A 25,439-nucleotide genomic window follows, 5' to 3' on the forward strand; every position below is an offset into this window, starting at 1 on the left:
TCAATGCTCGATTCATTCTTTGAGGATTCAATAAAATTTTGATTCCTTGCTTAGGCCTTTGAGTACGTCTCGGAGAGAGAGAGAGGAGAGAGAAGAAAAGGGTCAATACCCTTCGAACAAACAACTTTTCTCTCTCCTCTCACTCTCTCTTCTCTCTCTTCTCTCTCTCTTCTCTCTCTTTCTTTCTCTTTCTCTCTTCTCTCTCTTTCTCTCTCTTTCTCTCTTCTCTCTCTTCTCTCTCTCTTCTATATCTTTATCTTTCTCTTTCTCTTTCTCTATCTTCTCTCTCTTCTCCTTTATTCTCTTTCTCTCTTTCTCTTTCTCTATCTTCTCTCTTGTCTCTCTTTCTGTCTATTCTCTTTCTCTCTCTTTTCTCTCTATATCTTCTTCTAACAACAGGCGAGACCTAACGCCAGTTGGTCTTCTCTATCTTCTTCTATCAACTGATCAGACTTAGCACTTGTTGGTCTTCTTTACTGGTAAGGCCTAACGTTGATTGACCTTCTCTCTCCTCTTCTATCCGTCGATAAGACCAAGCGCTGATTGGTCATCTCTCTCTACTTCAATCAGTCTACGAGGCCAAGCACCGATTGGTCTTCTCTCCTCTTCTATCAGTCAACGAGAAAGTGTCGATTGGTCTTCTCTCTCTTCTTCTATCAATCGACAAGACCTAGCATCCATTGGTCTTCTCTCTCCTCTTCTATCAATTGGTGATAGCTAGCGTCGATTGGTCTTCTCTCTCTTCTTCTATCAGTCGGTGAGACCAAGTGCCGGTTGGTCTTCTCTTTGTTTTACTATCAGTCAGCGAGACTTAGTGTCGGTTGGTCTTCCCTCTCCTCTTCTATTAATCGGTGAGACCTAGTGCCGGTTGGTTTTCCCTCTCTTTTTCTTTCAGTTGGCAAGACTTAACGTTAGTTTATCCCCTTCATCTCTTCTCATCTAACACAGTTGGCGAAGCCTAGCACCAACTGCTTCCTCTCTCTTCCATCTCCTGAAACAGACGGCAATATCTAGTGCCGACTGCATCTCCTTTTCCTTCTTTCCCTCCTCTCCTCGTTCTTTCCCTCCTCTCTTCCTTCTTCTCCCTCCTCTCTTCCTTCTTCTGCCTCCTTCCGTCTATTCCCTTCTTCACTTTAACCATTCCTTGGTTACTCTTTCATTTGACTAAGAGGGATTGAGATTAGCATCTCATGGCGGTCCTGTCATCTAGCTGTAATGTTGTTGCGTCAAGTTTGCTTGGCCCACTTTACCTCCATGACAGACCGACCATCGTGCTTAGCTAGTCGATATTGGTAATAAATAACGTCTAGTAGCGATCCCATGAGCCGGTCTCAGTTATCGAGCCCATTTCACCACGATGTTACGTCAATCATCCACCAGCCTAGTCATTGCTCTAATCTTCTCGCTTAGTCGAATTCTTCTCCCCCCACGTCTTTCTTTCTTCTTTTTGAATATGCATGCTTGCGTATGTTCATCAAAGAGGAAAAGGGTGAGGCATGACCCACCTATCCCATAACCTTTGCCATATAAGTGTGTGATTGCAGGAAAGCTGAAAATAAGAAGAATATGAGTCAAGGGAGGCGATTTCGAACCAGTTTCATTACTAGGGGGCTTTCTTTATGATCTAAGAGGGTGCCCACGTGAGTCAGCCCAAGTAAGTCTTGAACCCACATTTAAATTTCTCTCTCACCGGTTGGTAACACCTGCCTCCATTTTCAAATGAGGTTCCCAAGAGAGCGATCTCACAAATGTCTTGGGTCTCTCCTAAAACCTGCGACGCGTGATGTCTGATCCTCCAAGGATCTGGAGGGGGAGATCGAGGCACCTAACCAGCTTGGCGACTCCACTGGGGACTACCCCTTAGTTGGATATTTCTTGTTTGGCTAGTTTCTTATTTATCTTCTTTCATTCTCTTTTCACTTTCACTTATGGATGTTGGGTTCTATAACCCATTAATCCGTATGGGGGATTTTCTTATCCCCTTATTTGAGAGTGTCCTAGGGAACATAGTCCTTCAACTTTGTTCGCAACCATCCTCTTGAGGTCTAACTCCCAGGTCTTAACCTGGACTGGTGTGAGGAGGGACTTGAAGGTCCCTCACTCCCCATCACTTTGCTCTAGTGGAAACTCCACCAAGGCCCTTTGCATGGGTGGCACTTATGTTGCCCCACACAGCATGCACCCAGCCACTGCCAAGTCACTTGTCGGTCGTGTTTTTGAGGTACACCAAAAGGCTGCCCAATCCCTTTCTACAATAGGTAAACAAGTTGTCATTGCTTATGCGGGTCGGCAAAAGGCTACCCCCCACATTCCTACACCATTGGTCTCTATCCCTAGAGGCTCAACACATCGAGGAGGAAACCCTACGGTCTTCACCCCTCACACAAACCACAAGGCTAGTGGGTGACCCACTCGAGTCACAACTCGGGGCAACCCTTTTATTGCCTCGAGACCGTGCTCAAGATCAAATCTTCCAAGGTCAGGTCCTGCACACGTCACTCATGTGCATCTCACTACTTGGGGCAACACCATTATTGCGCCAGCACGAGTACATAGGAGACAACCTTCTCGTCCTCCTCCTATGCACACACAAGCACACCCTATAAGGGGCAGGCCTGCACCTATTCTCTTGCAGACACCTGCTTGTAGCTCTCGGTCTCTTAAGGCAAGATCACCTGCACGAATCTGAGTGGACCCCCGGGTCCCCCGTGATCCTTTTTCAAGGGGCGCACATGCGTTGCTATCTCAGACATCCCTTTGTCCTTGACTCAAGCCTCCTCATGAGATGACCCTTCTCATGCCTTCTCTTCCTTCATCGAGCAAGCACCTTCAGCCTCAATACTCGAAGGTTTTCCCCAAGAGTGCCATCCTAGACCAGTGTCAACACTTTGGTCATGTCTCTAGGGCTCATAAATGAGCTCAGTGGTTAGGTGCCTCGATCTCGCCCTTCGGACTCCTAGAGGATCGGGTGGCATAGGTCTCAGGTTTTGGGAGAGACCCAGGACATTTGTGAGATCGCTTTCTCAGGAACATCGTTCGAAAGGGCAGGTGTTACCAACTAGTGAGAGAGGAATTTAAAAGGTGGATTCGGGACTTACTTAGGCTGACTCATGTCGGTGCCCTCTTATATCACAAAGAAAGCCCCTCAGTAATGAAACTGGTTCAGAATCGCCTCCCTTGGCTCGTATTCTTCTTATTTCTTGCTTTTCTGCAATCACACACATCTATGGCAAAGGTTATGGGATAGGTGGGTCAGGCCTCACCCTTTTCCTCTTTGATGAACATACGCAAGCATGCTCATTCAAAAAGAAGAAAGAAAGATGGAGGGCAAGAAGAATTCGACTAAGCGAGAAGATCAGAGTGGTGACTAGAATGGTGGATAATTGACATAACATGGCAGCAAAATGGGCTCGATAACTAGACGTTATTGCCAATATCGACTAGCTAAGCACAATGGTCAGTCTATTATGACAGTAAAGCGGGCCAAGCAAATCTGACGCACAACATTATGACTAGACAACAGGACCGCTATGAGATGCTAATCTCAATCCCTCTTGGTCAAATGAAAGAGTAGCAGAGGAATGGTTATAGAGAAGAAAGGAATAGACATAAGGAGAGGGAAGAAGGAAGAGAGGAAGGATAGGGGGGAAGAGGAGATGTAGTTGGCGCTAGACATTTCTGACAACTTTTGGAGATGGGAGAGAGAGGATGCGCTCGGGGCTAGGCTTCGCCGGCTGTGTTAAATGAGAAAAGAGGAAGAGAACCAACTGGCGTTAAGTCTCACCAAACTATAAGAGAGGAGAGGGAAAAACAGTCGATGCTAGGCCTCACCGACTAATAAAAGAGGAGAGAGAAGATCAATCGACACCAAGAAAGAGAGTCAACTGGCACTAAGTCTCACCAACTGACAGAAAAGGAGAGGAAAAACCAATTGATGCTAGATCTCGCTGATTGACAGAAGAGGAGAGAAAAGACTAACTGACGCTAGATCTCGTCGGCTGGTAGAAGAAGAGAGAGAAGACCAATTGACACTAGGTCTCACCGATTGATGGAAGAAGAGAGAGAAGATCAACCGACGCTAGGCCTCCCCGACTGATAGAAGCAGAGAGAGAAGACTAACATGCGCTAGGTCCCACCAGTTGACAAAAGAAGATAGAGAGGACCAACAGACGTTGGGTCTCACCAGTTGACAGAAGAAGATAGAGACAAGAAGAGAATATGAGAGAGAAAGAGATAGAGATGGAAAGAGGGAGAAAGAGAGGGAGGATGAGAGAGAAAGAGAGAGAGAAAGAGAATAGAGAGAGAAAAGAGAGAGAGAGAGAGAGAGAGAGAGAGAGAGAAGAGAGAGAGAAGAGAGAGGGGAGAGAGAAGAGAGAGAAAAAGAGAGAAGAGAGAAAGAGAGAGAAGAGAGAGAAAGGGAGAGAAGAGAGAGAAAGAAAGAGAAGAGAGAGAAGAGTGAGACAGTGATAAAGAAGAGAGAGAAAGAGAGAGAAGAAAAAGAGAAGAGAGAGAAAGAGTGAGGAGTGAGAGAGAAAGAAAGAGAGAGAGAAGAGAGAGAAAGAGTGAAAAGAGAAAGTGAGAGAAAGAGAGAGAAAGAAGGAGAGAGGGGAGGAGAGAGAAAGTTTCTTATTCGACGGATACTATCCCTTTTCTTCTCTTTCCTCTCTCTCCCTCCAAGACATACGCACAGTCTTAAGAAAGGAATCAAAATTTTATTGAATCTTGGAAGAATGAATCCAACATCGAGGGGTACAATGAGGCAGTGCCTGTTTATATAGAAATGTGCCCAAACATGAGTGGATTAATCAAAATTAGATCTAATTGATGAAAATCAAAATTTAGTTGAATTAAAAGAAATTCTAAAAATGGGTGCAAAAGGACTCTTTTGCCCTTGCCTAACAATGTGTGGAATTCCAAAAAGTTCCTACTGCTACCCTAAATCTTGTGTGATCTTCCATGGCTGACCCGAGGGTGTTTTGATGCGCGTTTAATCGAAATATTATTGTTCTCTTGTAAGGCTCGGCATGGCGATCGTTTTGATATCAACTTTCAGTCATGAATCATGTTTTTGAGCCATGATCACAAGACTTGAAATTTGTTTGAATCTTAGAAACTTTGGAATGATGATGCGGTCATTCTTTAATGTTTTTCCATGATTTCTTCATCGTAGTACATTGAACTTGCCTTCACAATCGCGTGGCAACAAACGGGACGTGATTTGGAGCTCGAACGAAGATTGCGCAACTTTGAGTTTTGGTCGAACTCTAGAATCTGGCGGCCAAAATTTTAGTTACTTCGTCAGCTTTGTGAGTGAAATCTGACTGTCCATCATGTACGGGGTTCGGACCAATGATAGCCCTTGACCTTACACAAACAATGGAATTGGTTTTGTGTCGATCTGTTGCACGAGCATCGTGATTTGGTCTATCGAGCGAGGCGTGTTGCTGTTGAATTTTCTGTAACTTCTTCATGGATCGGTGACTTCTCTCTAGCTTTTCTCCCTTCACGGACATCGTCTCGGGGTATGCCACGTATCGAATTGTTCGTCTTGAAGAGACGAATACGTTCGCCAAATTTGGGAGAGATATGACTTGGAACGAGTGAGTTACGGGCCCCAAAAGTGAGTGCCCATGACTATAAAACAGTCACTTTTAATGGTGTTTTGGTGCAGTGAGGCCACACGAGAGTAGTGTGCGACCTCTCCTGTTGCAATGTTTGGCTCATATTCTTTATTCTAGATTATCCGATTAAGCTGAAACTTAGTCCATAGGGGTGTTCAACCATGCCAATTCCAATGGTAGTGGTCCCATAGTGATTTGAGACACTGAAAATGTAGTTCCAGTTGTAGGGTCCGTTTCAGGGTGCTAGAGGACATTTTTTCTCGAAAACTGTTTCCTTGTGTTCAGTGCCTTAGATATGTCTGATCGAGATGAAACTTGGCAGGTGGTCTTTTGAAGTGCTGATAAAGATCTTGACAAGTTTTGGGGCCATTATGAGACTATCAAGAATTTTCATTGTTTTGTAAGCTTTATTGACCTGCTTCCTATCAGGGACTAAGGTGCTTAAAAATACGTTCAAACACTCGAGGCATAGACGTTCAAACACAGGGACAAGATGACTCCAGTTCCTGACCCTCATCTATTGTCACACTTGATGGAGATAACTCTCTCTTGTGCAGGAAGAGTTGACCAGCCGCAACCGAGATCGCAGTTTTGACACGAGGTCCATCAAAACCTCAAGGCTAAACAAGATAGAGGTCTGTGAATTTTGACTTGGGAGGTGACCAAGGCAATCAAAACAGTCAATTTTGATGACCCTCTTCACCTGAATCCCTACTACCCTCTTCAGACGATGAAGCTTGAAGAAGAGCTCAATGAGCCTTGTGTTGTGGTTACAATCATAGAAGAAGACCACGCCACTCAACAGCCGTGGTCCCAAGACCTTCGTGAACCGGCTCCTTAGCCACAGTCCCAAGGCCATCGAGAACCAGTCCAAATGTGATCTGCATACAAAAGTCGAGATCAGTCAGGGCATGTTGAGCCCTTACTGACTGACCTACTATGTACGACCCGTCAAACTCACAAACCCTCTACTGCCACTAACATCAACCCCCATAATGAAACGGTCAGCGTAACGGTCGTAAGTGAGCCCAACGATGCATAGAAGGATCGCATGAACAAGTTTGAGGACATGGTCCATGTGATGATGGAAAAGATCGATCGTATTGACGTGGCACGCCAGTCGGCTAATCATGAGGTCAATTCTCATCACTCTGAAGGTGCACCTCCACAACAGCCCCCTCCGTCAAGTTCACAATATAATTTTGTCCCTCATCTGGTCTCTCAGTTAGATATTGAAGCTATGGTCACCCATAGCCTAAAGAATCGACAAATTCTGGGCATACAGGATGCGACGCCTTGTCAAAGACTATATCCTCCCTATATTGATCAGGTCTCGTTCCCCTCAAACTATAACCAAAGGAAGTTTCCTCTATTCAGCTGAACCACCTCCCAAAGCTAGCATATCACCCACTTCCAAGTAGCATGTTAGGAAATAGCAGCTGATGGCAGACTTCTTCTCCGCCAGTTCGTTGAGACCAACCTTGATGGCCCAACATTCCGATGGTATGCCTGACTTTCTTCAAACTCGTTGCATACATGGCAGGAGATGAACAAACTGTTCTATCAACGCTTCAATGAGGTCGAGAAAGAAGTTAAAACTATCAAGCTTTTAACCTTGACTCAAAACCCTAACAAGCCCGTAGATCAATTCATATCAAGATGGAAAAACTTGGTTTCCCACCATCCTGATCCTATGCCCGAGAAGGAAGCGGTCCAAACTTGCGTACAGAACATGCGACCTGAAATTGCTCTACATGTCGAGGCCTCTAATCCGACCTCCATGTCAGAGTTGATCTCTAAATCAGTTTGCATAGAAAGTTTATCATGCCATCATGGTGGGGCATGACAATCATCTACAAGTTCAGCGAACAACCGGGGCAATGGTGGCTCTCAGAATAACACAAGGAGTAGCCAACAGAAAGGGGTAATTAGTGCAACCGTCATGTTCACTAATTCACAAAAGGCTCCCTCCCAAACTTTGGGCCTCTCTAAAGAGGTAAGCCCGGCGAAGGTAACACCCCAGGCTGGCAAGCAGCAACAGTCATACAATCGGGTACCTCCACCAGCCAATTTTGATCGGAGTGATTATTTCACTAGCCATAGGTATAAGGTCTATCCCTCCAAGAAGGAATGGGTCCTTGCACTGTTCCAATTATTATTGGAGCAGAATATGATCTAGCTTCCAGAAGTCAGGTTCACTGAGCAATCTAGCCTTGACATTCAGGAAAATTATTGTGCGTGCCATTGGAGGATCAGTCATCCCACATATGGCTGCTACACGCTGAAGGATATCATTGAGGCCCTGATTCTAAAAGGTCAGATAAAGCTTGAAGATTTAAAGAAGGCCTTCGAGGCAGCTGAGGGCTCCCATGCTGTAACCATTCAAGAGGAGGGTGAAATGTCGGGTATCCTCTACGTCCGCTTCATTTTAATTCTTCAAGAAGGCATAATCACACTAAAGTAGGTAAGGAAACCCCTCCGCCTTGCTAAGGGGACTAAAGATCGTTGGTGCCCATTCCATCAGATAAGAGGTCATTATTTGTCAGAATGCACAGCTTTCCTTGACATATTCGTAAAAAAGATGCGAGAGTGTCAAGAATTTTACAACCTCCCTGTAAGTGGTCCCCAAATCACTTCCTCATCGGGGCAAATAAGTTCTCACAAGGCAGGACCTTTCGATCAATGACTCAGACACTGCAGAATCCTCGACTTCCCAGCCATGGATGATCTATCATGGCCGAAGTAGACTCAAGTCTTTGAGGTGAAAAGCAATTCGCCAAGCCAGCACTGATCGCCCACCAAGTGAGACAAATCAAATAGCACCTAAGAAAATCAGAAAGAGATGGGCCCTAAGGCCTGCTCGCCGAAGAAGCAAGACCACTCAACCCACAGTCGTGCAGGAATTTCTCAGGCCCCTTCCTCTGTTGCCAACTTTGCTGGACTTCATCCCCGGCACGATCCTTTTTTCTTCTTCGTCCTGGCAAGAAGACGTCCCCGTGCCATCTTCCACTCAGCAAACGTCTTATGAGGGTGATGATATTAAAAGCACTCCCCAATGGTCTAAGCAAGGGAAAGACCTAAAAGACCCCCTGTACTCGTCCATTCCTGGTGATGACGTAAAAAGCTGCCCAGAGTGATCTGATGAGGGGAACAACCTTAAAAGTCCCCCACTTTCAAACCCTTCTACACCTTCTTCTCCTGCTTCTTCTTCTCTTTCTCTTGTGTCTTCTTCAGGTACGACCTTGATGTACCCAGACTTCGAGGCTCACGACCGGGAATACGAAGGAATCAATATAAGCAAGACGCAGTGGAAGCGATTGAGAAAGACCCTGATGCAGGCAGCAGGATTCCCAACAGTTGCTGATGCCCTGGCAGCTAAAGCTAAGACAGAGCCACCTACTATAAAGAAGCATAAGAAAGCCAAAGTGACCTCAGTGGCCACCTGAGCTGACTTCGAGCAGAGATTGAGACAGTCAAGGGAGCAAAGCTTCCATTCTCAAGGTGTTTGCCACATGTTGCAAATCTCTAGAGCAATGCCCACCACGGGGCAGATAAACCTCAGATCGGTATTGACATTGTAGCCTCTACCGTAGAAGTCAGACACCTTGAACTTTCCCAGTCTGCGACTGCCCCCTAATCCAAAGACTAGTATGCCTATCCTACAACTCCCTGGACATCTTCCTAGCCCAATACCTTAAATAATCCTCCCACCCTCCAATTTCTTTGGACCCCTTTGATCTCATGCACTCAGTCTCTTTCAAAAGCTCAAACCTCCGTCACTCAAACTAAGCCCGCTATGCCATCCAATCAGTCAGCCGGCCAAAATAAACCCTCTTTACCCAAACCTATTCCTCAACCCAATCTACCACCCACCAAATCAGTGGAAGGACCAGGAACATAAGGCCTTGATCAAGAGAAGGTGAAATATGATGTGATAGGGCCTCTACGGAAGCTTCCTGCCCTTCTCGGTGTCTACAATGCCCTCATGCTTTTGAAGGATTACCATATGGCTTTAGTTCAAGCTCTCTCTGACCCAAAATTGTATGAGATCGAAATAGAACCTATTGAGGTAAACTAAGAAATTCTACAAGGATGCATGTCAGTCACCTTTTCAGAGGACGATCTGCAATTAGGGGAAAAGTTTCATAATCGCCCTCTATTTGTTGCTGATGAATTACATGCATGCCCCATCAATCGAATCATGTTAGATTGAGGGTTAGGGGTCAACCTCATTCCAAGAAGGATCCTTACTCGATTAGGGTTGGGGTATGAATATCTTACCTCGACCCACATCACAGTTTAGGAGTTTAGCCAATCGGGAGAAAAACCAACAACTCCTTATTTCGAAGCTATCCAAGCCACGGCAACCCACTATGGGGCTAAACAAGGCCTAGGGTTTTAGTCTCTTGAGACAATGAAAGTGTCGAGAGGCATTCAATAGAATCACATTAAACATAGCAAAAGTAAAGATAGAATGAAACCGTGCAGTAAAGTCAATCAAAAGGAGAAGCACTTTATTCATTAGTCAAAACTTTTACAAGTACTGAAAAAAGGCAGAATGACATGCTCAGAAACAATCAATCATCTTATTGATCTCTGCATTGCGTGCTTCAGAAGAATGACAAACTTCAGCTCTGCCACTGTTTGAGTCGCCTCATTCATCACCACAGTTTCCAACTCAATTGCGCTACCGCGTCTAGACAAATTTGCAACCAAAGAAGCCTCCATGGCCTTCCTTTAAGACATCTCCATCTCAAGGCCCGTGATATCTTCTTTTAGTATTCGCATTGCCTCTCTGACTTTGATCATTCTTATGAAGCTCCCTTGTGCCTCTTTCTTGAGGTCCTGCTGGCGACCAGCTATCAAGGCTTTCTTCTCGATACAAGCATCTATCTTCTCACAGTTGTGTATGATCACCTCTTCCAATGAGGCTACCCTTCTGGCTTCTTCCTCATGATGAAGCACTCCCAACCGCCATCTCTCCAACTTGTTTAGAGTTGCACCAAAATGGGAAAGCACCTCTGGCGTCGTCCCAACCGCTGTGGTCCTAGCAAACTCCCTCATCCTGACCAAACCTTCTCCCAGCTCATTGAAAGGTAGCTCCCTTAAGCCCTGAAGGTCTGCTCTAAGCATGCCTTCAATCATGCTAGAAACACCACTGAAAATAGGCCTGGACGGTGCTGCTAAGGCCACCATTATGGAAGACACCTCGACCTCAAGGACAGAGCTTGTTGAAGAGATAGCCATCTGAGCCACTGGCTCCTCTGAAACTAGGGGAAAGCCTAGAGCTTCTTCTCCTTTGAGCTCATGAGCATCCCAGACCTCAATCTGTATGGGCTCTTCGATGCCAGCCTCGCTGTCTGGACCCTCTCTTATGGGGACCTTTACTTCTGTCCCAACAGGCAATAGAGGAACCTGTTCCCCTTGCTCCTCACACTCTTGGGCTGTCACCTCAGCATTATCAAGTTCAGGAATTGCCCCTTTTCTTTGGCCTTCGCCAGCCGACTCATCATTAACAGTGGCTTTCTCCACTTGGCCCTCGCCTTCAACAGCCAGAACCTCGGCCACAAAGAGATCAGTCCCCTCATCTTCATAACTCAAGGCCACGAGAGCGGCAACCTCTTGGTGCTCAGGCACGTTATCAACTTCAGGCTCTTGTCCTCAAGCAATAGCCCTTGCATCAGTCGGGGCACTAAACTCCTCATGCATAAAGGCCACATCGACATCTGTGACCCTATCTGGAGCAGTTGCTTCAGAGCTTTCATCCTCCTCAGTCCCCACCCGAGCTGCCTCAGACTCAGGAACTACCCCTATACTCAAGGGTGTCTCCCTAAGATCCGGGGTCCCCTCTCGATCAGAAGCAATGTCAATAGGCTTAGAGCTGTCAAAATCGTCTGCCTCAGTTTCAGAAGAAAAAGAAAAAATTTTAGTAGAATCAGAAGATGGTTTAGAAAGCACAAAGAGTGATACTACAATAATTCTTAAAAGATCATAATAGGAAGGCCTACTTCCTACTTCTGACACCACAGGAAGCTTGTGGCTATTCCTCCTTCTAATACGCCCACTAGCTGAAAATGCTGTAAAGGTGTCCGCAGCAGTCGAGCGCTTTCTTTTCTTTCCCCCTCCTAGAGTAGGAGTTGCTACCTCAGATCCACCTTCTTGAGAAGGCCCTTTAGCCAATTTGTTGTGAGGACCTCTCCCGATTAAGCCGTTCAGGTCCTGTGGTGGACACTTCTCATAACCAGGGACTTGTCTCCCCTCATCCCATTCGAAGATCGAGCTAAGAATGTTAAAGACACTCCCTATCGTCATCTTCATTGCAAGGAATTCTGGCGAGGCCTCATCAGCTACTATCTCGCGTGGAAGCCCTAAAGCTCATTAATTGGAGGGGTAATCCAAGGCGAACACCACGTCAGGAGAAAGAGCATCCGCCAGCCTCCTTTGCCATGTGTTCTGATGTCAATTACCATTCACCCCTTTCCAAGGGTGATCCTTCTTCCAATAGCCCTTACTGATGATTCTCCACCAGTTCGCATATGCCTTGGTGTTTCGAACTCTCCTACCGAAGTGAGGTAGCACATACTTGCTGGTCTCTGTCATTTCAAGACACATAGACTAAGAGGTCCAAATGTGCTTCGGTAGCCAACACTCACGAAAAGTTCCAAACTCTTTTACCCTCCCTTATACATCTTATTCCGGGGCCTTTAGAAGAATACCTAGAAGGGGCAGGCTTGGTCAAGCCCGTGCTGACGGGCAAAGCATAGGAGAAATACCCTTCTAGCCAGGCACTGTGTGGAGTCCGATAAGGTAAGACTCCCCCTCTGATGCTCAGCATAAACATGAGCTCTTCAATCATTGTTGGGGCACCATCAAGTTCCTTCCCCAACTCATCAATGAAAGCAGAGTCAGTGAAACTTTTGACCAGAAAAGGGACCCGTCTCATGTGCAAAGAATCATTTCCAAACAAACCCGGAGCTTCCCCTGGGGTATGGAAGATAGCCCTCGAGTTCGCAATCCTCATCAAGAAGGGCCACAATTTATTTCCTGAGCACTGATGCTTGATGTAGGTGTCAGGGAAAGAAGCCCTTAGCCACCCGTACACGTAATGCGTAGGGAACGGAGTCTTAAAGTCTCCAAGAAAAGCTTCTCCTCCTATGATGTCGTTCCCTCCCTCTTTTCCCTTATAGGATTTTCCACAGGAGATGGCCCCCAAGCCGTGGTATATGTTACACAGGGCTGGGTGAGTGAGAGCATACTCATCCCCTATGGCCATGTCACAGGCGACGTATAATACCCCTAAACGAATGTCATCCCCGTAGCCAGGAAGTACAAACTTACACAAGAACAAGGCCAAGTAGGCAGCGAAGAAAACACGGTCATCACCAGTCTCGAGTTGATATATGGGAGGCTTCTCTTTTGCAACTGCCTTCCCTTTCCCCTTTAAAGTCCCCTGACCGCCCTCGGGATATTCCCCATAAAAGAATTTCACCCATTCTGTAAAGGTGACCTTGCCATTGGTACAGCGACGGACAATAGACTGGTAGGCCTAAAAAATCTTTGGAAGACTGGCCGGCGACTCTTCATCTCACAAGTTAACACTACCGAAGATGACTGAGTTTGAGGACACAAACTCGTCATACATGGCCCCGAGCATCAGGAGACCTCCAATAAAGTGAAGATCCAATAAAGAGATTCCCACTTCGCCCTGACCAAGAAGCCAAGTATTGCTCACGTGGCTTCATGTCTCCAGCAATACCTTTATTGTAATAGAGCAATGGTCGTAGTAGCTGCCCGAAGACTGGACCGCTACTAATAGTGAAGCACGCTAGAGAACACTTCCATACGAAGCCAATACCTTGACAGTCTAGGAAGTGTATCCCTTCAGGTATTGGTGCTCTCCCTGAATTCGGTGGCCTTTTTCAGACCACCTCAGTAATCCCTTTACCTTGACTCTTCGCTTCCCCAAGGTGGGCAAGTTCTCCTTGAAAGCTATGTTCCAATGCATACAATGAAGAAGTGACATCCCTTCTTTAATACAAACATTCCCATCATTGCCCTCCCGCACTTCAAAGCATACGGGGTCAATAATGAAAGTGATACAAAGAGGCCACTCTGACTCGTACACTAGCTGGGTCAGTCAAATGGGTTCCCCCCTTGATAAAACGTCACTCGTAAAATTACGAGCACCGATTTCCCCTTCCCTTGGGAGCCTCTTCACATCGGGGATTTGGTAAGAAGAACTAGCTATTACAAAGGACTTAATGGTTCACTCCTAAAAAGTTGCTAAGGCACTGAAACAGTGTTGGTTGAGTCTGTCCAACACTCAGCGCCGGTTGAGTCTCTCAAACACTTAGCGTCTCAATGCCCAGCGCAAGTTGCGTGTTAACGATTAGCGTCGAGTGAGTTTATCGAACACTCAACGCCAGTCAAGCTTCTCAATGCCTAGCATCGGTTGAGCACCAACAACTATCACCAGTTGAGTATTTCAGCACTCAGCACCAGTTCAAATTGCCAACACCCCAGCGTCGGTTGAGTTTTTCAAAGGTCAGCGCTGGCTGAAAGAAAATCCCTCACAATTGCCACGAATCCTAGTCGTGACACCTCGAATTCAATTGTGCCCACTGGCAACAGTCACCACGTCCTTCGGTGCCACCTCACATACAAGTGACTTATAACCGTACACTTTCCAAGGACAATGGTTCACCTCTAATAGCCGTACTCCTCCCCTGTGATGGTTCACCTCCACGATGGCCCACCTCCTGTGACCAATCGTCTTCCACCGAAATTGCTGCCACATGGCCGAAAACTCACAGGAAAACTTTCTCGCCTATGGTTTTGGCTTGGACTTCACCAGAACCTTGTCAGGAAACCTCGGCAACACCACTAATAGTGTCAAAAAGTGGAGATAACCCTGGTAAACCTCTTGAAAGTGTCTGGAAACTTCTGCAACACCATGAGTGGTGTCCGAATGCTACCACAACCACCGGGAAACCCCTTAAAAATCCATGGAAAATTCCTAGGATGAGCGAAAATACTCACTGTTGTGTTTCCCTCCTTTTCTAGTAGAAAGGAAAATGGAAGCCAAAATTCCTGTCCTTTCACGGAAGACTTCCCAGAGGACTCTGCTTTCCCTGCTACTCTCTCTCTGCAAAGTTCGCCAAATTCTGGGCAAAGTCTGCAGGCCGAACGTCTTCTCTCCAAAACCCATGCCGAAATCGTGCTGCCTCCCAAAGAACCTGCTCAGCAGAGACTGTTGCTGAAATCCCACTGCTCGTTGGAAACTTCAACCGAACGCTCTCTCCTCACGGTTAAAGAAAACTTGCGTTTAAGTTTTTGTTTACCCTTGGTAAAAAAAAAAACGGGAAACTACGTTTTTTACCCCCTTATATAGACTACACTGCCCTCAAAAGCCCTTCACAAACTCAGAATACCAGCTGCATCCAAGGGAAGCCAAGCGACAATGAGGGGGGTCGAGCTTCGACACAAGGCCCAAGGTAACTATCATCGATCCATCCCCAATGCCGGTTGACGCATTATTAGGTGAATTTCAAACAACCCTAGCATCGTTGACTTAGCGCCGGGTGTGTTTCCAAATACAACCTTAGCACCTGTTGACTTAGCGTCGGGTGTGCCTCGAAACAACCTTAGCGTCATTTGACTTAACACCAGGAGTGTTTCCAAATACAACCTTAGCGTTGGTTGACTTAGCGCCCGGTGTGTCTCCAAACAACCCTAACACCAGTTGACTTAGCGTCAGGTGTGTTTCCAAATACGACCCTAGTGCCGGTTGATTAGCGTCAGGTGTGTTTCAAAATACAACCTTAGCGTTAGGTATGTCTCCAAAACGATCCCAGCACCAGTTAACTCAGCGTCGGCTATCTTCAGATAATACCACGGGTCATTCACAATGCTAGCAGAACAACTCTGGTTGTGTTGTGAGAACTCAGCACCGGTTGAATATTCGCAATAAACCATCAGCGCTACACATGGTGCCAACCGTATTTTCAAGCAGTGTATTCCCTACCACTATCCCTAGTGGAGTTGTACCCAAGCCTGGATGTGTCATCCCTAGTGAACTTGCACCCAGGATGTTGCACCTAAACTATGACTTCCCCAATGAAGTCAGGAGTTGTCCCTCGTCCCCCCTAGAAGTCACACCCATACTGCGGCCCATCATCCTCAGTTAAGTTGGGGCCATTCTTACTTCCGCACTCCTCTGTGGGTCAACTTCACACTAAGCTACCTTACCCCTAGGAAGTCGGATTACCCGTTATAGAATCTCATCTTTCACCCAGGGAGTATGCTTACCCCCTTTAAAACCACAGCGAAGTCCACTTCTGCTGGTCATCCAACATCAGGCCACCATTTTCATCTAAGCCCTCAATTTGTGAATCATCTTAGCCATTTTATCCCTAGGGAGTCAGATTACCATCAACAGGCCTATTCCTTATGAAGCTCTACCTACATGGCGACCTACACGATGGTCTAGATGTACGACCCTAAACTCCATGGTCCAAACTATATTACCTTAAATTGTACCTACGATCCATACTGCATGACCCTAAACTATATAGCCTCGGTCCATACTACATGACCCTAAACTGCTCAGCCTCGATCCATACTACATGACCCTAAACAGCTCATCCTCGGTCCGTACTGCATGACCGTAAACTTCTTAGCCTCAATATAAACTATATGACCTTAAATTGTAGTTGTGGTCCATACTTCACGACCCCAAACTGCTCAGTCTCGATCCATAGTGCATGACCCTATACTACACAGCCTCGGTCCATACTGCATGACCCTGAACGGCTCAGCGTCGATCCATACTACATGACCCTAAACTGCTCATCCTCGGTCCATACTGCATGACCCTAAACTGCTTAGCCTCGATATAAACTATATGACCTTAAACTGTAGCTACGGTCCATACTGCATGACCCTAAACTGCTCAGTCTTGGTCCATACTGCATGACCCTAAACTGCTCAGCCTCGGTCCATACTGCATGACCCTAAACTGCTCAGCTTTGGTCCATACTGCATGACCTTAAAATGCTCAGCCTCAGTCCATACTACATGACCCTAAACTACTCAGCCTCGGTCTATACTACATGACCCCAAAACTGCTCATCCTCAGTCTATACTGTATGACCCTAAATTGCTCAGCCTCGGTCCATACTGCATGATTCTAACATGCCCAACTATGGTCCAAACTATATGACCTTAAACTGTAGCTGCAGTCCATACTGCATGACCTTAAACTGGTCAGTCTTGGTCCCTACTGCATAATCCTAAACTGCTCAGCCACGGTCCATACTGCATGACCCTAAACTTCTCAGCGTCGGTTCATACTACATAACCCTAAATTGCTCAGCACCATGGTCCAAATTATATGACCTTAAACGGTAGTGGACGCCTAGATGCATGACCTTAAACTACGTGGTCCTAGTTTATGACTTTAAACTACATAACCATGGTTCAGCTATATGACCTTAACCATAGTACACGTCCTCGCGCATAACGATAAAGGGCTCAGAACCATGATCCGAACTATATGACCTTAAAATGTAGCGAAGGTCTAGTAGCACGATCTTAAACTGCATGGTCCTAGTTGTATGACTTCAAACTGCATAACCCCGATCCAGCTGTATGACCTTTAACCATAGTACATGTCCTGCTGGCATGATAATAAACTGCTTCACGTAGGTCCCAGGGGCATGATCATAATTTGTGACCACATACGCGCACAAGCCTTTTCGTGCACTTTCACGCACGCCTTCTCTAACTACCTGTTAATGTGCGCACACCATCTTCATTACCTCCCCAGTGAGTTCATTCCTTCCATCATCTTACATCATTCCCCAGCAAGTCTAACCCATGCTCACAAAAGGCGAACCATCCCACCAGTCATACTCGTTGTAAGTTAGTGGGTCACCATCATCCACTCACATTTCATACATCAACCATCTGTCATAGGTAGCCTCGAGACATCTCCCCAAGTGAGCCAAACCACCACCATACTCACTCCATGGCCTTTGTAGATTGTCATCCATCACCATTGCGGTCCAGCTGTATGACCTTAAACCATAGTGCATGTCCAGGCCGCATGACATTATATTGTTCCACACAGGTCCTGGAGCCATGACCTTAAACATGCCCTCACAACAAAGACAATTAAGGAATAACGGGCATGGTGTATACCTGAACAAGGGAATGTTATGAGTAAAAATGACAGACGGGCATGATCACAAAACCATGAGTAAAAGAGTTCCGTGAATAAAAAATCAGGCACGATGAAAACCCAAAAGGGCATCATGAGTAAAAATGGACAAAAAGGGTGGACATGGTCGAAAGGTCACGAGTAAAAGATCCCCAGATAAAAAGAAGTCGGTGAAAATTGTCTCTACAGTGTCACTTCCCAAGTTCAAGCAAAATTCGCAAAGGATGCTTGGACCAATAAGCAAGTTGATGCAGCACTCGTCTCAACAAGCGGCTTCAGCCGTCACTCAAAAGAATAAAATCTCTGGTGGCATAAAACCACGGATCAAAAAATATGAGCTTCAAGGAAAAGACTCTGACAGTTTGAGTTCAATTATCAAGAAGGACTCGAAAGATAGGTGATTCACCGAGAAAGCAAGACAAGTCTCATGACAAAGAGCATCATTCTCACAAGGTCATCAACATACTTTCAAAAATGTTGAAGACGCCCCAAGGAAGTTAAGTCAGCTATGACCTTGGATCGGTAATCGGGGTGATTGTCCTAGCTGCACAGTAGTGGGTAGGGGTGGTTGTACCTAGAGCTGGTCACCTCGACAAACTGAGGTACCCTACTCGTCAAGGAATAATGGGTCAGTCAGACTTTGGATGGATAATCGAGGTGATTGTCCTAGCTAAACAACAGTGTGTAGGGGTGGTTGCACCCAGAGCTGGTCACCTTGACAAACTGAGGTACCCTAGTCACTAAAGAGTGACTAATTCGTAAAGAAGACGGCACCGACGCAAGGCCCTTCAGTACACCATTCATCCTCGAAACATGACTCAACACCAGAGGATGCAAGCAAACCCAAACCAAATGGGAACAATATTTTTCGACATGTAGATGGGCCTGATTCTAACTGACAAGGTCTGTACAAAATCCTCAAATTCAGAATCACAAACAGTCCATACAAGGGAAAGGACGTCAACAAGATCCCTCAAAAAAGTCTCTTCTCCCCATAAAGTCTCCATGGACGGACCCGTAAATAATGCATCCCTACGTTTGTGTAGCCTAGTTACACCATTACGTGAATCTCCTTGGTGTTCACGTGGTCCTATGGCTAGGAAGAAAAAAACTAAAATCCAAAGGAAACCTTTCCAATGATTGTCCTTCTCACTTCTCTTGATGCACAACATTCGGCATGGCAAGCTGTTTGAACGTATTTTTCATCACCTTAGTCCTTGGTAAAAAGCAGGTCAATAAAGCCTACAAAATAGTGTAAATTCCTGACAGACTCATAATGGCCCCATAATTAGTCAAGATCTTCATCAGCACTTCAAAAGACCTCCTGCACAGTTTCATCGTGATTAGACATGTCTAAGGTAGTGAACACTAAGGAACAATTTCAGCAAAATCGGTCTCTAACACCCTGAAACGGATCCTACAACTGGAACTACACTTTTGGTGCCTCAAATCACTGTGGGACCACCACCATTTGATCTGGCACAGTCGAAAACCCTTATGGGCCAAGTTTTGGCTTAATCGGATACTCCAGAACAAATATATGAGCCAAACATTGAAACAAGAGAGGACACACACTATTCCTGTGTGGCCTCACTGCACCAAAACACCATTAAAGGTGGCTGTTTTTACAGTCACGAGCAGTCACTTTCGGGGCCTATAGCTCACTAGTTTTTAGTCGGGTCACTCCCATATTTTGTGAGCATATTCGACTCATCTAGACGAACAATTCGATATATGACACGCCCCGAGACGATGTCCGAGTAGGGATATAAGCTAGAGAGAATTTGTTGATCCATGAAGAAGTTGCAAAACATTCAGAAGCGATACGTCTCGTTTGATTGACCAAATCACGACGCTCGCACAACGGATCGACTCGAAGTTAATTCCATGGTGTGTATAAGGTCCAGGGCTATCATTGGTACGAACCCTGTACATGATGGACGGTCAGATTCCATGCACAAAGCTGACGAAGTAACTGAAATTTTGACCGTCAGATTCTAGATTCCGACCAAAACTCAAAAGTTGTGAAATCTTCGTTTGAGCTCCAAACCACATTCTGTTTGTTGCCACGTGATCGTTACGGCATGCTCAATGCACTACGATGAAGAAATCATAAAAAAACATTAAGGAACGATCGTACTATCGATCTAAAGTTTCCAAGATTCAAACAAATTTCAAGTCTCGTGATCATGGCTCAAAAACATGATTCATGGTTCAAAGTTGGTATCAAAACGATGGCCATGTCGAGCGCTACAAGAAAACAATAATCTTTCGATTAAACAAACATCAAAACACCCTTGGGTCAGCCATGGGAGATCATGCAAGATCTCAGGCAGCAGTAGGGACTGTTCTAGAATTCCAAACATTGTTAGGCAGGGAAAAAACGGTCCTTTTGCACCCATTTCTAGAATTTCTTTTAATCTAATTAAATCTTAATTTTTAGCAATTAGTTCTAATTTTGATCAATCCACCCATGTTTGGGCACAATTCTATATAAACAAGCACTTCCTCATTGTAAAATGAGGCTAAAAAAAGGACTCTCAATGCTCAATTCATTCTTTAAGGATTCAATAAATTTTTGATTCCTTGCTTAAGCCTGTGAGTAAGTCTTGGAGAGAGAGAGAGAAGAGAAAAGAAAAGGGCCGATACCCTTTGGGTAGGTAACTTTCTTTCTCCTCTCACTCTCTCTCTTCTCTCTCTTCTCTTTCTCTTTCTCTTCTCTCTCTTCTCTCTATTTCTCTCTCTTTTTCTCTCTCTCTTTTATTTCTCTCTTCTCTCTCTTCTCTCTCTTCTCTCTCTTCTCTCTTTTTTTCTCTCTTTCTCTTTCTCTCTCTCTCTTCTCTATATCTTCTCTCTCTTCTCTCTTTCTCTCTTTCTCTTTCTCTCTCTTCTATCGCTTCTCTCTCTCTTCTCTCTTTTTCTCTCTTACTCTTTCTTTCTTTCTCTCTCTTCTCTCTCTATCTTCTTCTGGCAACTAGAGAGACCAAACACCGGTTGGTCTTTTCTATCTTCTGTCAACTGGCGAGACCTAGTGCCGGTTGGTCTTTTCTATCTTATTCTATCAATTGGAGAGGCCTAACACCGGTTGGCCTTCTCTTTCCTCTTCTATCAGTCAATGAGATCTAAAACTGGTTGGTCATCTCTCTCTTCTTCTATCAGCCAGTGAGGCCTAGAGCTAGTTTGTCTTCTCTCTCTTCTTCTATCAATCAATGAGACCTAATTCCGGTTGGTCTTCTCTCTTGTCTTCTATCAGTCGATGAGACCAGCACCAATTGGTCTTCTCTCTCTTCTTCTATTAGTCAGCAAAACCTAACGTCAATTGGTCTTCTCTTTCTTTTGCTATCAGTTGGTGAGACTTGACCCCGGTTGGTCTTCTCTCTCCTCTTTTGTCAGTCAACGAGACCTAGCACTGACTGGTTTTCCCTCTCTTTTTTTGTCAGTTGGCGAGACTTAGCGCCAATTGGTGCCCTTGCTCTCTTCTCATCGAACACAATCGGGGAAGCCTAGCACCAACTGCTTCCTCTCTCTCCTATCTTCTGAAACAGTCAGCAATATCTAGCACCGACTGTATCTCCTCTTCCTTCTTCTCCCTTCTCTCTTCCTTCTTCTCTCTCGTTCCATATATTCCCTTCTTCTCTTTAACCATTCCTAGGTACTCTTTCATCTGACATCTCATGGCAGTTCTGTCGTCTAGCCAAAATGTTGTTACGCCAAGTTCCCTTGGCCCACTTTACTGCCATGACAGACCGACCATCATGCTTAGCTAGTCAATATTGAAGATAACGTCTAGTAGTGATCCCATGAGCCAATCTCAGTTATCAAGCCCATTTCACAACCACGTTATGCCAATCATCCACCAGCTTAGTCACTCCTCTGATCTTCTCGCTTGGTTGAATTCTTCCCCCCCCCCCCCCCCCACCCCAATCTTTCTTTTTTCTTTTTGAATATGCATGCTTACATATGTTCATCAAAGAGGAAAAAGGTGAGGCCTGACCCACCTGTCCCATAACCTTTGCCATATATGTGTGTGATTGCAGGAAAGCAGAAAATAAGAAGAATACGAGCCAAGGGAGGTGATTTCAAACCAGTTTCATTACTAGGGGGCTTTCTTCGTGATCTAAGATGGTGCCTATGTGAGTCAGCCCAAGTAAGTCCCGAACCCACCTTTAAATTCCTCTGTCATCGATTGGTAACACCTGCCCCCATTTTCGACCGAGGTTCCCGAGAGAGAGACCTCACAAACATCCTGAGTCTCTCCCAAAACCCAAGACGTGTGCCTCTCGATCCTCTTAGGATCCTGAGGGCAAGATCGAGGAACCTAACCATCTTTGTTGTTATTGAACTGGGGAGATCTTATGCGGCTCTCACGCTCTGATGAGCCATATTCTTATAATTGTTGAGAGATCTTATGCGGTTCTCACTCCCTGATGAGCCATGTTGTTGAAGAGTTGGGGATCTTATGTGACTCTCACCCCCTGGCAGGCCATATTTAAGCGTGGGAGATCTTATGCAGCTCTCACTCCTTGGCTAGCCATCTGGTCTTGCAATTAGATGTTGACTTTTTAGGATTTTAAGAAAACCTCATTAGCCAGGATTGTGACTATTTGGACATTGAATGTCGGTTGAAGTGATAGTCTTCCGTCAACCTGTCTTGTCGATTCAGGAGCCCTTTTGCGAGTTTTCACTTAAACAGGGGAAGTGGGGCAGTGAAGATGTTTTTCACCAACTTCTGTTGTTTTTAGGCTCTTTTACCCATGACCTACAGCTATGTCCACCCTTTTCATCCATTTTTCCTCACGATGCCCTTTTGGGCTTTTCACTATGCTTGGATTTTATTTTTTCACGAAACTCTCATACTCATAGTTTCATGACCATGCCCGTCCGTCATTTTTACTCATGGTGTTCCCGTCTCCAGATGTACACCATGCCCATTTTTTCATGTGAAGGAGTATTTAGAGTCATGCCTTCGAGATCTTATTGGAAGGTATTTTTCATCAACATGGGGCCCCCGCTCAATAAAGGCCTAGCAAGTAGTGGAAATCATAATAGTCTCAGAATAGTCCCAAAATTGGTCAAGATCTTCATGAGGTCTCTCAAGAGTCTCCTGCCAAGTTCGTCACATTTCGACATGTCTAAGGTAGTGCAGACTGAGAAATAGTTCCAGTAAAATCAACATCTTGCACCTTAAAACGGACCCCTATAACTAGAGCTACATTTTTCAGTGCCTTAAATTGCTATGGGACCACCACCATTGGATCCATCATGTTGAAAACTCCTAGAGGCCAAGTTTCAGCTTAAACGGACATTCCAAGAAGAAGTAATAGGTGAAAGAGTGAAACAAGAGAAGCCGTTCGCTATTCCCATGCGGCCACCCTATAACACTACACCATTGAAGGGACAGTTACGATCAATGAATTTCGACACTCATATCTCACTCGTCTTAAATCAAATCGTGCTCAAATTTAATGAGTACGTTCGTCTAGTCAAGACAAGCGATTCGATATGTGGCACACCCTGTGCCGATACCCGAGCGCGAAGAAAAGCTAGACAGAAGTTGTCAATCTATGAAAAAAGTGCAGGAAATTCAACAGCGTCATGCCTCGCTCGAGTGGCCAAATCACGTCGTTCGCGAGCCCGATCGACGCGAGACAAATTCCAATGCGAGCATAAGGTCTCGAGCCATCTTTGACCTGAACCCTGTACATGATTAACGGTCGGATTCTGCACATGAAGCTGTCAAACAGACTATAAATTCTATCATCGAAATCCTTGATTCTGGCAAAAATTTCAGAACAATCCCTAGGGCAACACAAGGACTGTTCTGAAATTCCACAACTTGTTAAGAAGGGGCAAATCTGTCATTTATTTTATAATTTTTTTAATTCAATTTAATCTTAATTTCCAGCAATTAGGGTTACTTTTATCATCCACCCATGTTTGGGGCACACTTCTATATATACGTACCATCATTGTACGTTGAAAAAAAAGAAGAGTCAGAGGCATACAAACACAAGAGAGAGTTTTCACTTAATACAAGTTTCTCTCTCTTAGCATTGTTGTGTCACTCTTGAGAAAGGGAGTGAGGTGAGATAAAATTTTGACCGGTGCCCTTAAGTTTGAGATAAACCTTCTCTCTCTTCTTTTTATTTTCTTCTTCTCTCTCTCTTCTTCCCTCTCTTCTCCTTCTTCTTCGTCTAAGTCCCTCACAGGGGTCATGCACTGCAGTGGCAGTGTCGTGTATGCCTCTCCCTTGGTCTCACAAGGCGCGCATGGCGATGGCAGTGTCATGCACCTGTCTCCTTCCCCTTCTACTCGTTTGTTTCTTCCTTAAAGTGAGGTCTGTAGATGGTGCTGCCCATCGCCACCCACAGACGTAGCTTTGACGTCTCAGTGAAGAACCCTGACGACAAGGTTTGTTACCACCTGTAGGGGTCTCTCCTTGTTGCAAGTCTAGTGTAGACGGCGATACCTATCAACGCCCGCTAGGGGCTTTGGCAGCACCTATCACCGTCTGCGAGCCTCCTTCGAGTGCCCGGTGCTTGTCGCCATTCTCCCAATGTCCCACGCCTATCGTCGTGCGACTTAAAAGAAACTATCGTCTTGTGCATCGTCAGGAGCTAATGTCGTCCACAAGGGATGCGTCGTCTCCTTGCATTTCCCACCGCGATGCCTATCGATGTCCAGATTTCCCCTTCTCTTTGTCATCTTGTTCTTTCCTCTTCACCTCTTTATCCTCTCACTTGACTGAGGGTAGACTTAGCCTATCATCGATACACCTTCAGTTTTGAGTAGTATTGTAGTAGTGTTGTTCTAGAGAATCGTGCCCATCTTGCTACCATTCCAAGTCAATAATTTATGATTGTCATGCTAGTCTCACCCCTACGTCAAAGCTCTTCTCATTTCTATCTTTCACCGAACCTTACACTTCATCGCCTTCTCATGTGAACGTGCATTTCCCTAAGACAAGGGTGGGTCCCTTCAACCCACTTGTCTTACAAATTAACGATTGAAGTGTTGTGTAGAAAAACAAGAGGATTACAGGTCAAGGGAGGTGATTTCAAACCAGCTCAAGCAGCTGGGGGGTTTTCTTCGTGATCTAAGAGGGTGCCCACGCGAGCCAGCCCGAGTAAATCTCGAACCCACCTAAAATTCCTCTCTCATTGGTAGGTATACCTGCCCTTGCCCTCGAGCAAGGTTTCAAGAGAGCGATCTCGAATCTCAGGTTCACCAGAAACCCTAGACACATGCCGCCAGATCACCTAGATCCAAAGGGCGAGATCGAGGCACCTAATCAGACCTGTGTAAATCCTTTCAATGTCATGCAGTCAAGACGTGCACTATAGTTTTAGGGTCATACAGCTGGATCGTAGTGGTGACAAATGGCAATCTGTATAGGCCAATTGAGTGAGTATGGTGATGACTTTGACACACTTGGGAAGATGTCATGAAGTTGCCTTGTGAAGAGTTGATGACGAATGGAAGGTGGGTGAACAATGGTGACCCACTAGCTGACGGCAAGTATAGGTGGCGAGATGGGTTCACCATTTGGTGAGCATGGGTAAGACTCACTGGGGGGAAAAGATGGTAATGATGGTGAA

The sequence above is a fragment of the Amborella trichopoda genome, chromosome 2 (assembly GCF_054954075.1).
Source record: "Amborella trichopoda isolate Santa Cruz 75 chromosome 2, AtrichopodaSantaCruz75HAP2 v2.0, whole genome shotgun sequence".
Taxonomy (NCBI): domain Eukaryota; kingdom Viridiplantae; phylum Streptophyta; class Magnoliopsida; order Amborellales; family Amborellaceae; genus Amborella; species Amborella trichopoda.